Here is a 16,803-nt window from a genome sequence, read left to right on the forward strand (position 1 = left end):
ATGCCACGTTCAAAGGCACTCAAATCACCTTTCTTCCCCATACTGATGCTCGGTTTGAACTGCAGGAGATTGTCTTGACCATGTCTACATGCCTAAATGCACTGAGTTGCCGCCATGTGATTGGCTGATTAGAAATTAAGTCTTAACACACAGTTGGACAGGTGTACCTAATAAAGTGGCCAGTGAGTGTATACTGTATATTATATATATATATATATATTATATAATATTGCATAGAGAGATAGAAGAAAAGCCGGTAGGTAATACATCTGCCGTGTTCTGTAAAATCACTGCAGGAGCTGACAGGATAAAGTGGGGGTACCACAGGGCTCTGTCCTGGGCCCTGTATTGTTCAACATCTTTATCAACGATTTAGATGAAGGAATTGAGGGTAAACTGATTAAATATGCTGATGACACAAAGCTAGGAGGGATAGCTAATACTAGAGAAGAGAGAGAAGATTCAAAAATATATAAATAAACTGGAGCAGTGGGCAGCAACTAACAGAATGGGAAAAATGCAAAGTACTACATCTGGGCAATAAAAATGAAAAAAGCATATACAGAATGGGAGGAATAGGCCTAAGCAACAACACATGTGAAAAAGACTTGGGTATACTAATAGATCACAGACTGAATATGAGTCAACAGTGTGATGCAGCAGCAAAAAAAGGCAAATGCAATTCTAGGATGTATTAACAGAAGCATACAGTCTAGATCACGTGAAGTCATTATTTCCCTCTACTCCTCTTTGGTCAGACCTCATCTGGAATACTGTGTCCAGTTTTGGGCGCCACATTTTAAAAAAGACATCAACAAACTGGAGCAAGATCAGAAAAGAGCAACCAGAATGGTGACCGGTCTGCAAACCCTGTCTTATGAGGAAAGGTTGCAGGATTTGGGAATGTTTAGCTTGCAAAAGAGAATACTGAGAGGAGACTTAATAACTGTCTACAAATATCTCAAGGGCTGTCACACTGCAGAAGGATCATCTTTATTCTCTTTTGTACAAGGAAAGACTAGAGGCAATGGGATTAAACTGAATGGGAGGGGACACAGATTAGATATTAGAAAAAACTTTTTGACAGAGTGATCAATGAGTGGAACAGGCTGCCACGAGAGGTGGTGAGTTCTCCTTCAATAGAAGTCTTCAAACAGAGGCTGGACAGATATCTGGGATGATTTAGCGAATCCTGCTTTGAGCAGGGGGTTGGACCAGATGGCCCAGGAGGTCCCTTCCAACTCTACGATTCTATGATTTTATGGTTCTATGAAAAGAGATGGATTACATACAGTAAATACAATAGAATATGTAGATATATAGATGTCAGTGACAAATACAATTAGTACAGTGTGTGTGCAGCTTTCTGTACATGTATTTAATTAATAAAAGATTATTTTTCCGAAAAAAAAAATGGCGTGGGCTCCCCCACAATTTTCATAATCAGCAGAGGGTAAGCCAACGGCTGGGGGCCATTGTTTATAGACTGGGAAGGGGGTAATACCCATGGAGCTTCCCAGGCTATTAATATCAGCTCACAACTGTATACTTAGCCTTTACTATTAAAATGGGGGACCCTAAAAAAAATGACGTGGGGTCCCCCTATAATTAATAGCCCTCAAAGGCTATGCAGACAGCTGCGGGCTGATATCTAAAATTTCCTGGTAGACGGCTGCGCTGACTTTTGTCTTGATAAAACACAGTGAACCTACAACAGCAGATGACATGGCTCCCCAAACCATCACTGACTGTGGAAACTTCACACCATACCTCAAACACCTTGGATTGTGGTCTCGCCACTCTTCCTCCAGACTCTGGGACCTTCATTTCCAAATGAAATGCAAAATTTACTTTCATCTGAAAACAACACCTTGGACCACTGAGCAAAAGTCCAGTTCTTTTTCTCCTTGGCCCAGGTAAGACGCTTCTGGTGTTTTCTATTGGTCATGAGTGGCTTGATATAAGGAATGCGACACATGTAGCCCATGTTCTGGATACGTCTGTGTGTGGTGACTCTTGAAGAAATGTAGCAGTCCACTCCTTGTGAATCTCCCCCAAATTTTTGAATGGCCTTTTCTTCACAATCCTTTCAAGGCTGCAGTTATCCCGGTTGCTTGTGCAACTTTTTGTACCACACTTTTTCCTTCCACTCAACTTTCCATTATTATGCTTGGATACAGCTCTCTGTGAACAGCCAGCTTCTTTAGCAGTGACCTTTTGTGGCTTACCCTCCTTGTGGAGTGTGTCAATGACTGCCTTCTGGACATCTGTCAAGTCAGCAGTCGAACCCATGATTGTGGAGCCAACTGAAACAGACCAAGGGACCTTTTTAAACGCTTAGGAAGCCTTTGCAGGTGTTTTTTGTTAATTATTCTAATTTACTGAGATAATGACTTTTGGGGTTTCATTGGCTGTAATAATAATCAACATAAACAGAAATAAACACTTGAAATAGATCACTCTGTTTGTAATGACTCTATATAACATATGAGTTTCACTTCTTGTATTGAAGAACTGAAATAAATTAGCTCTTTGATGATATTCTAATTTTGTGAGAAGCACCTGTATATTCTGTGTGTATTTATACTCTATACTCTACAGTCCAGCTTCTGGAATTAGAGTGACAGCACTGCTACCTGTCTATGCACAGACAATGGAGGAGCCTGCACTGGATTTAGGTGAGTTTGACTGAGTATGTTATTCTCTTGTACGTGTAACGTGTAACATCCCCTGGATAAAGTTTGATTTTGCCTGGACGACCACTTTAATGTAGTGTAGCCCATGGGTAACAATGCAGACCTCTTGAACCCAGGTGTATTGTGCCACAGAAATCGCACCATTTCCCCCTACTCCCCCCCCCCCCCCAAAAAAAAAAAAAAATTACAATAATAATCCCTGCACTCTGCATTAGTTATTGAATTTTAGAGTGTTTTATTCCCAGAAGTATATTAGAAGGTAACGGGGTGCTCACTGCTCCAGTCTGGTGCTCAGAGGAAAAATTAGAACATATTATAGAAAAAACCTCGGCACACAGTATAGCATGAATCCAATGTTTATTCTTCCAGAAAAAAACGTATCATGGGACCCAGATAATACAGACAAAAAATATCAACGTTTCGGCTATTCAGCCTTTCTCAAGATTTTATCTGCATAAGCAAAGGTCCATGTATATCACGATTAAGAATCCCTCCACATTCAATTCATATAGGTGATCAGTGAAAAAAATCCTTCACCAAAGTGTTCGTCCTAGAGGCATAACGGCAAGCGCCAATGTGAATAGCCGAAACGTTGATATTTTTGTCTGTATTATCTGGGTCCCATGATACGTTTTTTTCTGGAAGAATAAATATTGGATTCATACTATACCGTGTGCCGAGGTTTTTTCTATAACTTATTCACAAAAGTACTATTTTCAGAAACATGGTGTTGAACTCCTCCAAGTACAAGTATAGGATGAGCCGTAAAACTGAATTGGAATTGTCAGGGGAGAAATGGTGCATGCTACAAACTGGTGTATCATTCAGCTATGTGCCAGCACTAGTTAATGTGGCCAAGTATTCCTCCATGCTGGCCACATAAGGTGCTACTTATCGCTTATCATCACTGTCTATGGACCCTCAGGAGTAAAGGGCATGTCACACTAAGAGATATCGCTATAACTAGTGACGTTATAGCGATATTGCTAGCGATATCGCTGTGTCTGATATTTACCTACGACCCGCTCCCCCGCTGATTATCGCTGATCGTGCGAGAACAGGCTGGACCGTTTCTCGTCGTCAGCTTCCTGCGGCGCTTCCTGCTGTGAAGACGAGCGACGCGTGGACGCGGGCAGGAGGACGCAGGATCGCCTGGTGTGACAGGTAAGTAGCGATCCCCGTCCCCAGCGATGTCGCTGGTGAGATCTGCCTGTGTGGCAGCTCACTAGCGACCACTTAGCGATGCACCAGCGATCCTGACCGCGTCATATCGCTGGTCGGGACCGCTGGTACATCGCTAAGTGTGACAGTACCTTTAGAACCCATTTGCCTCTCTTACCTCTGCACGCCCCTGATCAGTATTCTATGTTGTGCTGAGGAGTGCCATTAAATTGTGTCATTCCATTAGATGCTTTATTAGAGAATTTCACAGGTAAATTTAGGCAACTGAGCAAAAAACAAGCCACCATGCTAACACAGCCTGACACATCACTAAATAGGTGGAGTATTTGCAAACAAATGTGTTCACAGTTGTAGACTGATGGGGATTTCTAGATAAGTTTAATGCTTATTGCTGTTTTCTGATTGTTCTGGCTGTTTTCTGTTAAAGAACCCAATGCATCAGCATTATGAACACAGAACACTGCTGGAATACAATTAGGACCCCCTCCCCTGCTCTGCTCACACTCCCTCCCCTGCATGTACTCTCTATGCCAGCACTGAATAAAGGGCCACATGACAATAGCTTTTCTCCCTGTATGGTTCATCCTAATGTTGGACCTGTGTTGTTTTGCTGATGTCTGTTGTTTAGCTTAAATCTGCATTCAATTTTCTGTCCCTGCCCTGCATGAAAAACAAAATGGGGGAAAAAATGAAACTCGTGTCATTAATTATACTGCAAAAAGTTCAAGTGCTGTCGATGGAAAATAAATAGGGAAGAAACGGGGAACTAGAAAAATGGTAAAAGTATTATACACAAAATAGATGATACAATGAAAACCCAAAGATACAGACGCATCATATTCATACATTATACTATGTAATTTCCATATTCTATACCAAAGTAAATAAATGTCACTGTTGTAAGCTGTGCATTCCGAATTCAGCCAGAACGTTCCAATATTCCTATGTTCACACATCACACAAGTTTCCAACAATTATTATCTGCAATGATTGCACTCTGGGGCAGATTTTATTGCAGAAATCATTTATAGCTGCTTATTAACTGCGACAAAAAATAAATGTCCACAAGCAACACAGATCACATTTCACAAGCACTGATACCGTGGTTCGTCCTCTCATGCATTCAGGTCTGATGTAAGACCGCAAACGTTAAACAAACCTTGAATGCAATAGTAAAAGCGATTTATTTCACCACATCTCTATTTGAGTGCCAAGTTCTTCAATTTGTTAGTACATACGGGTTGGAAATACTTCTTGTGCACCATCCACTCCAACCACAAGAGTGCCGTATATATATTTCTACTTCTAAAAAATAATTGTTGGTCGTCTTCTAGAAGTGTCTAGAAAAGAGGCCTCAACTTTGATGAGCTGTAAGAAGTTCCAAATATATTGTTAGCATGCATCACTAGGTGCAATATACTGGTTATAACACGCCAATGGCGTTGTAGGGCGGCATGGCCGTGACATGGAAGGAAACAGTCCATATAAACGAAACATGGGGATTTTATTTTCATCCAAAATTCATCAAACAATAAAGCAACCGAAAAACAACAAAGACTTGACCGGCTAGGCACTAACGAATACACCATACCCCTGACTCACGCTACCAGGGATGTATGCGGGAGTTGGCTCTCCAGCATCTCAGCTTTTAGCACATTTAACGGTCGTGCATATCCTTCTCAGAAATACACCATAACAGTCCGGAGGCTGTGTCTCCCTCTGAAGCTTTTCTTCTGCCCTTTATGTGTCTGTAATGAGACAACCTCTCCCAGCTGAGGTGCCTAAGCCTTCAGTACTACCCGCATTGGAGCGAGAGTGAGATTTTTGAGTCCCACTACCAAATCCTACTTATCACGCCAATAAAAACCAGTCGGAAACTACCATGAATAAAACAGCTTTTCACCTAAGCTGCTGCACCAACCAGTACTATGCGGCTTTCAATATATCACCCAGCTTAACTTTCTGGGAGAGATATATACACAATACTTACAGCAACTCCCCCTCTTCTCCAGACCAGAGTTCTGGGTACTTTGGGTCACCATACAATGAATTCTTGATAATGTGTCAGCATTCCCCTGTGATTTCCCCGGTCTATGTGCTATAGAGAAATTAACATTTTACAGCAAGAGAAACCACCTTGTTAGCCTATCGTTTTTTCCCTTCTTGTGTTACATCCAAGTCAGCAGGACATGATCTGAGACAAGCTTAAATCTCCTACCCAAGAGGTAATACTTCAAAGATTCTAGTGCCCTCTTTACAGCTAAACATTTGCGCTCTACGATCGCATCGTTTTTTTCCACCACAGTCAACTTCCTGTTCTTCTCCATTTAGAGTTTGAGACAAGACGGCTCCCAACCCTGTGTCTGATAGGACGTAGGGACCAATAATTGCTCAACGATTTCCAGATCTTTCTCGTTCACTCTATATAGGAGGTCATTATTCATAGCAAAATGGGGAAACCGTTGGTCAGCTCCTGGATATTGGGAAACTCCATTGACAACGGAGACATTTTCCCTTGCATATCTAAGGGTGTCATCCTTCAATTGAGCTCTACCAAATTTATCTCGTGTTACCTCCACCTCCAGTATTACTGGGAAATAAGGGAGCATTTTATCTTTTCCAGCAAAGACCTGCAATGTCAGCTCGCATCACCTTCCATATGCTCTGAGCCTAATGGGCATTGATCCAAGACATGACAGAACTCCCTACACCTCCAACACTGGACCAACCTGGGATTTCTAAACAGAGTCTGTACCAGGGATGGGATTTTTCCTGGCAGCCCCTTCCACCACCCCTTGGATGGTTGGACAATTCTGACTGAGTGTGGGTTAACGGCTCACTGCGGGTGACAGGTTGGGGGAAGCGTCCTGGAGATTTCCCTCTATAGCAACAAATCTCTCCACCAACTCGACTAAATGATCCGCACTACGGGGGGTCTCCATGGCCAACCCAACTCTGCAGTTTACTGGGAAAGCCCAGTAAAAAAAGGTTGACCACCCACTCCACAATCTATGCAGGCGAGCAAATATTGGGTTCCAGCCATTTCTTCCATGGGTAGCTGCTCCCTTTGGGCTGACCGTTCAAAGATAGTGAAGTAAGTCGCCACGTCATCATCTGAAGTCATTTTTTTTGCAGGGAGCATTGTACCACCTCTGTGGTATTGTTTGTTTTGATTTATTCCTCTGTTTTTTATATGATTACAATAAAAGTTAGGTTTTAAACACCCTACTAATATCTATCCTTGCTGCTGCCAATATTTGATAGGAACCTTTTGCTGAAACATACCATCTCCTTGGCACCCTACGACACGGGGCCCTTAACTGGTCTTGTCTCAGAGAGTGCCACAACCACCTTGTGCAACAATGCCATCTGCTCCTGCATTAGGTGAGTGGTCTGCTCCTGGGCCTGGTGCTGCTGCTCCAAGGCTCGTTCCTGGGCCTGGATCAGAATTTTTACCACTTCTTCCATAGCGTGGGGCTTGTGACTGCATAATATTCAGCAACTGCACACAGGACAACAACTGGACACTCCCCAAACCGCAGGGTAGAAAAACCTTCAGAAGCCAGCTGTCTCCCCCCAAATGCTTCTCCCGCCTCCAGGAGTCTTTGTGGACCTACAGCAACAGCACACTTCAACTCTCACTGTCCTGTAAAGCCTTTATGTGTCACACTGTTGCCCTTAGCAACCCGAATGCCCACATTCTAAACCATATTGTAGCACATTAGGGGTGTTGCAGTTCAGCATGGCCATTAAATAAAAGGAAACAGTCCATATAAAGGAAATGCCGGGCTTTTATTTTAACTTGCCCGGCTAGACACTAAAGCCCCCGTCACACACAGCGAGATCCCTGCTGAGTCACAAGTTTTGTGACGCAACAGAGATCTCACCAGCGATCTTGCTGTGTGTGACATGTATCAGTGACCGGCCCCCCCGCTGGGTATCGCTGATCGTGCTCGAATGCCCTGGACATTTTTTTGATCGTTTGTCTCCCGCTAGCCAGCACGCATCGCTGCGTGTGGCAGCGAGAGACCATCAATCAGAGAGCTGCAGCTGGTATCCAAGGTAAACCGCGGGTAACTAAAGGCCCTTTTACATTTAGCGATGCACCAGCGATCCGACCCGGTCAGGATCACTGGTGCATCGCTAAATGATCACTAGTGAGCTTTCACACAGGAAGATCTCACAGCGATGCAGCGCACGATACTCACCTTTCACACACAGCGATCCAGACGTCCTCCTGCCCGCATCCAGCGTCGCTCGTCTCACACAGCAGGAAGCCCAGCAGGAAGCTGACGACGAGAAATGGAGCCGCCCGATCTCGCGCGATCAGCGATGGACAGCGGGGGAGCTGGTCGGAGGTAAGTATCACACATAGCGATATCGCTAGCAATATCGCTATAACGTCACAAAATCAGTGACGTTTTAGCGATATTGCTAGCGATATCGCTTAGTGTAAAACCCCCTTAAGCGCGTATCGCTTAGGCTAGTTTCACACTTGCTTTTTTTTGCAGCGCGTTTTTCCCGCAAAAAAACGCATTAAAAAAACGCATACAAATGCATACAAACGCTGCGTTTTTTTCCAGCATTTTAATGCGCATGCAGGAAAAAAACGCAGCGTTTTTGCGCGTTTGTATGCGTTTTTTGTGCGTTTGCGTTTTTTTACAGATTTTGGAAAAACCCCACAAAAAAGAAAAAACAACCATTCAACAACACACAAGACCAATGGGACTTCATTGTGGGTGTGGTATGTTAATATATATACACCCTGTCTACAGTATTCTTCACATTTGCTTGATTCTTCTCGTGACCATGGATCTGCGCTGGAAGAGTTTTCACTTCAACTTGGATTTGGACATCGCGATGGCTCAGGCGTATGCAGTTGCTTGCCATGAACAAAGGAAGAGAGAGAGGCAGCGAAGACGGCGGCGTATGTGGATACATCCGATTGTTGAACTCCGGGAGAGCCGTGGGGCATACCACACCCTCTACAGCGAGCTACGTGCAAACCCGGAGAAATTTACTGATTATATCCGGATGTCCCACGAAAGTTTCATGGATTTGCTTGCTCGTGTCCAACAATCCATCCGGAGACAGGACACACAGCTCCGTCGTGCGATTCCTCCTGAGGAACGGCTACTGGTGACATTACGGTATGTTTTAAAAACAAAGGGGTGTGGTCTGATGTTTTTTTTTGTAAATTTAGTATTCAAAACCTTGGGTAATTAGTTTTCGTGAATGTACTAATATTTTTTTTATAGTTTTTAAAAATAATATACATAAATATTAATTTTACTTCTTTGTCTGTTCACAGATTCCTGGCGACTGGAGAAACCCTATCCTCACTACACTTCCAGTACCGTATTGGAATCTCTACCTTGTCTGGAATTGTTGCTGACACCTGCCGGGCTCTCTGGAATGTTCTTTGCCCAGAATTTATGCCCCTGCCCACCGCTGAAAAGTGGATGGAAATTGCTGACAAATTCTGGACAGTATGCAATTTTCCCAACTGTTTGGGAGCTGTTGATGGGAAACACATACGGATCATCAAACCCCAAAGAACGGGATCTGAGTACTATAATTACAAAAAGTACTTTTCAATAGTACTCATTGCAATTGCGGATGCCGGATGTATGTTTGTAGCAGTGGACATTGGAGCATTTGGCCGTGGTAATGACTCGCAGGCTTTTAAAAACTCAGACATGGGCCGGAGGTTGTATGGCAACCAATTTAATTTCCCTATGCCACGGCCTCTTCCTCACACCGAAGCTCCGCCACTGCCCTTTGTAATGGTTGGCGATGAGGCTTTTCAAATGTGCGGAAACTTACTGAAACCCTACTCCAGCCGGGACTTGGACCACACCAAAAAAATTTTTAATTACAGGCTGACCAGGGCCAGAAGAACTGTCGAGTGTGCTTTTGGGATTCTTGTTTCCAGATGGCGAATTCTGGGCACGGCCATTAATCTTAAACTTGAAACAGTCGATGAGGTGGTGAAGGCCTGTGTGGTTCTACATAACTTTGTGATGGCTAAAGAGCACCCGACCTTTGAACTGGACGATGATGCTCCTAACCCATTGCCTGAATTCACTCAGCACACTCTCAGGTCATCCGTTGAAGTTGGCCAAATGAGGGACAAATTTGCGGCCTACTTTATTTCTGATGTAGGACGGGTGCACTGGCAAGATGAAATGGTGTAATGTTGTTGTTTATGGTAATAAAAATCCTTATTTGATACCATTACTGAGTGCACTATATTTTTTAAACTCCGATTAATTAAAAAACTTCCCATGTATAACTGAATTTTGTTATGTTCACACACCTGGGCAGGTAAATACACATACGAGTTAAAATGCAGCATTGCTAGTCTGCGTGAAATATATTGGAATGAGCAAAGCTGCAGGCCATGAATCAGGAAACCATTTTTTTTCAAGATAAAATTGTGCAAATAGTTTAAAACAAAGTATGTGATTTTCTCAAAACACAACACTCAAAACCCAACCCCAATGAAAGTCCATGGGGAATACAAGTCAGCATTGAGTGGATGAATGTAATCTGCTCCATTAAAAGTTATTACACTAGGCCTTTGAATGACTATACTAGGCCGTGGTATTTCAAATATGAGTATACTAGGCCTTGGGGCTAGTAGTATAGTAATATGTGAAATACCACGGCCTAGTATAGTCATACCAAGGCCTACTGTAATAACTCGATTTTTAACAACTAGCATCTTGTTTCACCAAAAACAAACTGGTGAAACTAGAAAGAAACTTATTTTTTAGACAAGTTTCAACAGTTTGTTTTTCATGAAACCAGATTCTATTTGGTAAAACTAGAGTTATTACACTAGGCCTTGGAATGACTATACTAGGCCGTGGTATTTCAAATATGAGTATACTAGGCCTTGGGGCTAGTAGTATATGTGAAATACCACGGCCTAGTATAGTCATACCAAGGCCTACTGTAATAACTCGATTTTTAACAACTAGCATTTTAAACAACTAGCATCTTGTTTCACCAAAAACAAAGTGGTGAAAATAGAAAGAAACTTTATTTTTTAGACAAGTTTCAACAATTTGTTTTTCATGAAACCAGATTCTATTTGGTAAAACTAGAGTTATTACACTAGGCCTTGGAATGACTATACTAGTCCATGTTATTTCACATATGACTATACTAGCCCTTGGGTTGGTTTTTAACATGTATTTACCCATCAGTGTGTGTGAGCGGCGCAAACAACATTAATGAAACTTATTAATGGTGAACCACAAATGTAAATTTATTTTTTATCACAAAAAAAAAAATTACAAATTATTTTTTACGGCGTTTGGGGGCAGATGGTTTCAATTTGGGGGTGTGCAGGGAATATGCAACACTTGCAGTTGAAGACGGTGTTTGAGGGGAAGGGGCAACAAAACTTGTGGGGGAAGGTAGTCCAGTTAAGGGAATTAAACTTGGAACACTTGTAGGAGAGGAAATCTGTTCAGTTACATTAGTTGTAATGGCATGTCGCCGTAGGCTTGTGTGCCTGGACCGACTTTGGCCCAATGCCCGCCTTGATTGATTTCGCCTTGAAGTAGGGGCAAATATGGAATGTAGGTCCCCCGTCTGCTGGTATGGCTGCTGCTGCTGAGGTGGCGGCTGCTGATGCAGAGGTGGCGGCTGCTGCTGAGGTGGCGGCTGCTGCTGAGGTGGCAGCTGCTGCTGAGGTGGTTGCTGCTGCTGAGGTGGTTGCTGCTGCTGCTGAGGTGGCGGCTGCTGCTGAGGTGGTTGCTGCTGCTGCTGCTGAGGTGGCGGCTGCTGCTGAGGTGGCTGCTGCTGCTGAGGTGGCGGCTGCTGAGTTGGCTGCTGCTGCTGAGGTGGCTGATGCTGCTCTTCTTGGTCAGTGCTCGTCCTTGCAGGAGGACTGGTGGCGGCAGTGATGGCCCAGGTTTGCAGAGTGGTGGTGGCAGGGCTACTACATGTTGTTGTAGCGGCAGGGCTGTTCCATGTTTGCCTAGTGGTGGCTGAGCTCCACGCATGCATGGGATTGGCGGTGGTGCTCCAGACAGGAGCAGCGCTTGCCATGGTGGTGTCGGTGAAGTGACCAGCTGCACTCAGACTTGTGGTGGTGTAACGGTGGGTGTCCAGCCTTTGAAGAGAGGTGTCCGTGCAGTGGTATGCAGCACAAGTCGGTAGTGAGGTGAAGCGAGTCAATGGTGGCACAGGTGGAAAGGACACCACTGACTGCTGACCGTACCGATTATGCTGCATAGCCTGCAAGAAAGCATTGTTGCAGGCCTGCAGCACATTCAGCTGTTGATCAGGACTAAGGTGTTCCGCCATGCCCTTTTCAATCTTACTAAAAAAATGGTGTGCTGGTCTGTTGAGGTCGGCCTCCAGACGGTCAAGGCGCTGTTCTACAGAATTGAAGCGGTGTTCAAAGTGGTTAAAACCACGTTCCATCAGTGCAAAACCGCTTTCAACTCTGTCGGACAGTGACTTGAGGCTGGAATTAAATGTCTCGCTCAAATGCATAAACTCGGGCAAGACATTCCTGTCCAAGGCCCTCTGCCGCTGGCGGGTAGTGCCCGCATAACCAGTGGCAGAGACCTGGGACAGGGGAACACCTGATGGCCCAGCTTCCTGGTCACCAGCTGTGTGTGTGTGGGACCTGCAAGGTGCTTCCTGGCTGTCGGATGGCTGGGACGGGTCAGAGGACGTCCGAGGAAGGACCGCTCCAGGGCCAGGTTGCAGGGTGCTGCTCCAGGTGCTGTGGAAGAAAGGAAAATCATTACTACCATGCCTTTACAAGAAGCATCAGCTGTGGATTAGAAAAACACAGATTAATAAAAATAAAAACCCAAAATGTATAATACTTACGATCTTGTGGCAAGGACCGGTCTTAGGAACTGCAACGCGTGATAGTGACGGTATCTAGTTCTGGTCCTTGACGCAGATCCACTGCGAACCTGGCCCTCAGCACGAACATCACTGTTGAAGCGGTCCTTGATCGAACGCCAACGTGTTCGGACTTTGTCCACTGTTGATAAAAAAAAACAGTGCCGTCAAGGACAACAGTCACTGCTTCACAATTTAGCAATACAATACTCAAAGCAGTCACTGTACACCCCGATGACACTGTTGGGTTTCCTGCTAGAATACGCCTAGCACGAAACCCAACAGTGCCGTCAAGGACAACAGTCACTGCGGCACAATGTAGCAATACAATACTCAAAGCAGTCACTGTAGACCACGATGACACTGTTGGGTTTCCTGCTAGAATACGCCTAGCACGAAACCCAACAGTGCCGTCAAGGACAACAGTCACTGCGGCACAATGTAGCAATACAATACTCAAAGCAGTCACTGTAGACACCGATGACACTGTTGGGTTTCCTGCTAAAATACGCCTAGCACGAAACCCAACAGTGCCGTCAAGGACAACAGTCACTGCAGCACAATGTAGCAATACAATACTCAAAGCAGTCACTGTAGACCACGATGACACTGTTGGGTTTCCTGCTAGAATACGCCTAGCACGAAACCCAACAGTGCCGTCAAGGACAACAGTCACTGCGGCACAATGTAGCAATACAATACTCAAAGCAGTCACTGTAGACCACGATGACACTGTTGGGTTTCCTGCTAGAATACGCCTAGCACGAAACCCAACAGTGCCGTCAAGGACAACAGTCACTGCGGCACAATGTAGCAATACAATACTCAAAGCAGTCACTGTAGACCACGATGACACTGTTGGGTTTCCTGCTAGAATACGCCTAGCACGAAACCCAACAGTGCCGTCAAGGACAACAGTCACTGCGGCACAATGTAGCAATACAATACTCAAAGCAGTCACTGTAGACCACGATGACACTGTTGGGTTTCCTGCTAGAATACGCCTAGCACGAAACCCAACAGTGCCGTCAAGGACAACAGTCACTGCGGCACAATACAGAGCAGGGAAATACTCACTAAACGCCTTTTTGGCGGATGCTGTGGCGCTGTCCCAGCCATCCATCAACGCTGCGGCCACCTCATTCCATAGCCGCCGTGTCACCACATTGTCCTTGTACAGCCGGTCACGGCTGTCCCACAACGGCGAACGCTCCTGGACCAGGCTGATGAGCTGCTCATTATCCAGGTAGACGTCTTCATCCCGTTGTGGAACCTAGACAAAACACATTCATTAGAATAATCAAATTTAAATTGACTAAAAAGTTACAAAAAAAGAAACAAAAAAAGAGTAAAAATAGAAGATAAAAAAAAAAAAAAAAACATTACAAATCATTTGATACTTACATTACGTATAACCACCGGGAATTGGCTTCGCTGCTCCTGCTGTTCGCCCTCACTATTCCCGTCCGCAGATGATGATGACGATGTCTGAAAGTTGAAAAAAACGTAAGAGATTTGGAGAAGCAGCAGATATACTTACCAGATGCACGAAAATAATCACCTCACGGTCTGCTTGCGCCAATTCCTGCCGCGATGGGGAATACTCCGATTCTGAAGACATACTGCATGTAAAAATAATAAAAATCATTAGTACATACATAATTTAAAAGGACAGGCATATAATGTAATATACTCACATTCTTCGCTGATATAATGGGTTCTTGGTTGAATGTCTGCTCTTCAATCTGTCTAGTGTAGTAGTGGCAGAGTTTTGGCAGGCACCTCCTTTATATAGACTTTTTTTTTTGGACTTTAGAAGATTCTAACTAGGATAAAAAGTGGACACCACCCAAAAAACGCTGCGCTAAAAAAGCGCATGCCAGTGCGCACGTATGCGCATCCATAGGCTATAATGGCCATTTTTAGCGCAAAACGTGCGCATACGTGCGCATGCGATTTTTTCAAGGGCCAAAAAATGCAACATGCAGCGTCTGGAAAATACCAACGCACACCCCAAAAAAACGCAGCGCATGAAAATCGCATACATGCGCTTACAAGTGCGCAGGTATGCGCACCCATGTTAAATATAGGGGAAAAATCGCATGCGCACGTATGCGTTTTTTTCCAGCGCTAAAAAACGCAAATGTGAAACCAGCCTTAGTTACCCGTTGTGTACATTGGATACCAGCGTGCTGGCGCTGGGAGCTGGTATCCAAGGTAAACAGCGGGTAACTAAGTGCTGCGAGCGCTTTAGTTACCCGCTGTATACCTTGGTACCTTGGATACCAGCTCCCAGCGAGAGCACGCTGGTATCCAAGGTACACAGCGGGTAACTAAGCGACGCGCGCACTTGATACCCATGTCGTCGCTAGTCCTGATCGCTGGTGAGATCTGCCTGTTTGGCAGCTCACCAGCGATCATGTAGCGACACAGCAGCGATCCTGACCAGGTCATATCGTTGTCGGGATCGCTGGTGCGTCACTATGTGTGACGGGGGCTTAACTAATACACCATACCCCTGACTTACCAGGGATGTATGCAGCGCTTGGCTCTTCAGCAACTCAGCATTTGGCACATTTAACTGTTGTGCATATCCTTCTCAGAAACACACCATATCAGTCTGGAGGCTGTGTCTCTCTCTGAGACTTTTCTTCAGCCCTTTATGTGTCTGTAATGAGGCGACCTCTCCCAGCTGAGCTGCCTCCAGTACTACATACACTGGAACGAGAGTGGGAGTGATGAGTCCCACTACCAAATCCTACTCATCACTTCAATAAAAATCATCCCTGAGCTACAATGAATAAAACGGCTCATTACCTAAACTGCTGCACCAACCAGTACTACCTGGCTTTTAATATCTTGCCCAGATTAACTTTCTAGGAGAGATATACACTCCATCCAGTATCCTCCCTTTTGACCACCTACATGGTCTAAAAAAGGTGCTGTGATCAGGCATACAAAAATGTTTAAGCCTGATCACGGCACTATAGACATGAAATTACTTGTTTTGAAAGGTAGTTACAAATCTCAGAGAGACAGAAGGGTCTGGGGGTATAAACTCATGACAACCTTTGACACACTCAGAACAGGAATGAATGTGTCGCATGTAGTGATGAGCGAGTATACTCGTTGCTCGGGTTTTCCCGAGCACGCTCAGAGATTAGTTTGTGTCGATGCAGCTGCATGAGTTATGGCTGCTGGACAGCCTGAATACATGTGGGGAATCCCTAACAAACAAGCATTCCTCACATGTATTCAGGCTGGCTAGTAGCCATAAATCAATCAGCTACTTTGACACAAACTAAATCTCCAAGTACGCCAAAATACTTGGATACCACCCGAGCATGCTCGGAAAAACCCGAGCAACGAGTACACTAGCTCATCACTAGTCGCATGGATTTATGTCTTTTTACATCAGTTAAGGAATTTGCCCTTAAGACCTTGTGGGGGCATCACAACACAGAACTGCTCTAATATTTATGGCGAAAACTGTCTATTACTCTCCCGTCCATAATGATAGTTCTGCTTCACGTTACTTACCTATTGCATTATATCTGTGCTGTGTTGTGCATAAATATGTGATTCTTCAGATTTTGTATTGGTCAATGCCTGATGACGAGACCTGAGTAGTCTCGAAAGCTTGCAATTTGTTGCCATCTTTTCAGTTAGCCATTAAAAGGTATCAACCACTGAGGACTCTCAATTCTGAATAATTTTTCTACCAGACTTCTAGTGTCCTGAACACCGACTTCTTACTGTATTTCCTGTTCAGGTCCAGAAGTCTAATAAAGCTTGTTAAAACGCTGCAGCGCAGCCAATCAACAAGCTTTAAGACTGTAGGCACTTTTGGCTTCAAGTAGTTGCTTAATATGGCCAGATGTGCATTCCCATTCTTTTTTAAAACCAACCAGTCTAGGGTACTTTTAGACTGGGAAAAGAGCAGTATCCAAGGAGGTGCCAAACCTATGAATATCAGCCTGTTAAGATCAGACCGCAGCTGTCTGTTTAGCCTTTGATGGTTCTTAAAAATAGGGGAGACCCCCACAGC

Source organism: Dendrobates tinctorius, unplaced genomic scaffold, assembly GCF_039654945.1.
Source record: "Dendrobates tinctorius isolate UK_male_01 unplaced genomic scaffold, ASM3965494v1 ptg000051l, whole genome shotgun sequence".
In the NCBI taxonomy this organism is placed as follows: Eukaryota; Metazoa; Chordata; class Amphibia; order Anura; family Dendrobatidae; genus Dendrobates; species Dendrobates tinctorius.